The 1349-nt window shown below is 70.1% G+C and overlaps 1 protein-coding gene across 1 annotated transcript in view; it reads right to left on the bottom strand.

Annotated features, from left to right (window-relative positions):
* The window catches only part of ONECUT1 (one cut homeobox 1), a 26529-nt gene that overhangs the window by 23509 nt on the left and 1671 nt on the right, over window positions 1-1349 (bottom strand). The gene's annotated exons all lie outside the window — the stretch shown is intronic.

The following is a 1349-nucleotide window of genomic DNA, read 5'->3' as shown; positions in this document are numbered from 1 at the left end:
CACAAAGGGCGCCGGGCGCTGCCTGCTGCGGGCTCCGCGCGCGGGAAGGCCGAAAAGAGAAGGAAAAAGGGGGAAAAACAACCATTTTCCTGAAAAAGGCCAAAGCGGGGAGCCGGGGCCGCGCGGCAGGCCGGGCTGAGCAGAGCCGCATCTCGTCTCCTGCCCCCGGCCTTGGCGCAGCTCCCGCAGGCGCCCCCGCGAGCCGGAGCAAAGCGGCCCTCGGGCCGGGCGGCACGGCTCTGCCCCGAGAGCTGCCCCGGCGTGTGGGCCGGGAGAGGTCAGCGCCGCAATTAGCGGCTGTGCTGACACGGCCGGAGCAGCCCGGGCCGCGCCGGGACCTCAGCGCCGCTTCCCCGCCGCGTGCACCTCCGGGCAGGGCCCGCGGAGCCGCCCCCGCCCCGAGCGGCTGCAGGGAGCGCGGCGCGGCCTGCCCCGGATATTTATCTACCTGCTAATTCTCTAAATGCCCGAGAGTGAGTTATAATTTGGACGTGAAATTTAATTTGCGTCGGCGGCGGTAATTTATGACGTGCGCGGGGGCTGCTCGTCCATCAATATCAATCGGGGCAGGTTTTTACCACTTAGGAAGATCATCGCACATTTAAACCCTACGCCGAATAAAATCGATAGTTGATGCATTTACAGCAGATCGCCTCGCTCGCAGCGCCCGCCGCGTGGCAGCCTGCCCCGGCGGCTCCGCGCCCGCTCCCCGCTCCCCGTGCTGCATGGCGCGGGCCTCTTCCCCGGGGGTCCCGAGCGGGGCGTCCAGGGAAGCGCCCCGGCACCTCGCTGGCCTCGCGGCTGCCTCCCGCGGGCAGCCCAAGGCAGCTTTGTCCGCCCGCCGCGACGAGCGCCGGCTCCGATACCGCACCTGCTCCCGGTATCGATCCATGGAAATCGGCAGAGACTCGGGCCCGGGCTCGTCGTACAAACCGGGCTGGGAACGGTGCCCCCTTGCCCCGGCCGCAGGGGCTCTCCCGGCCTTGCCCCGGGGGGCTGGCCTCCCCCCCACGTCCCCTTCCCCCCCGGGACAGCGGGACAAGACGTCCCTTCCCCCGGCGCGGGGACACGGAGCCGGCTCGGGACGGCTCCCGCCGCCCCGGGCCCGGCCCCGTGCTGCCAGGGGAAGGGCCGGGGCCGGATCGGCTCGTCCCTTTATTCCCATCAGCGAAACGGATAAGCGCCCGCGGCTCCGGCGCGGCTTGACTGTGTCGCTCTCTCCTGGGACAAATTAATGGAGACCTATCAGCTAATTAACAGCCCTCCCGCGCGGCCCCGCCAGCGCCTGGCTCTCGCTCGGGGCCGGGGCCGGGCAGGCGGCGCAGACAATGCAGCAGCGCTGAGCTCTG

The sequence above is a fragment of the Crocodylus porosus genome, unplaced genomic scaffold (assembly GCF_001723895.1).
Source record: "Crocodylus porosus isolate Cpor-Errol unplaced genomic scaffold, CroPor_comp1, whole genome shotgun sequence".
Classification (NCBI taxonomy): Eukaryota; Metazoa; Chordata; order Crocodylia; family Crocodylidae; genus Crocodylus; species Crocodylus porosus.
Note: the sequence above shows the minus strand (reverse complement) of the source record. Positions and strands in the feature narration are given on the sequence as shown.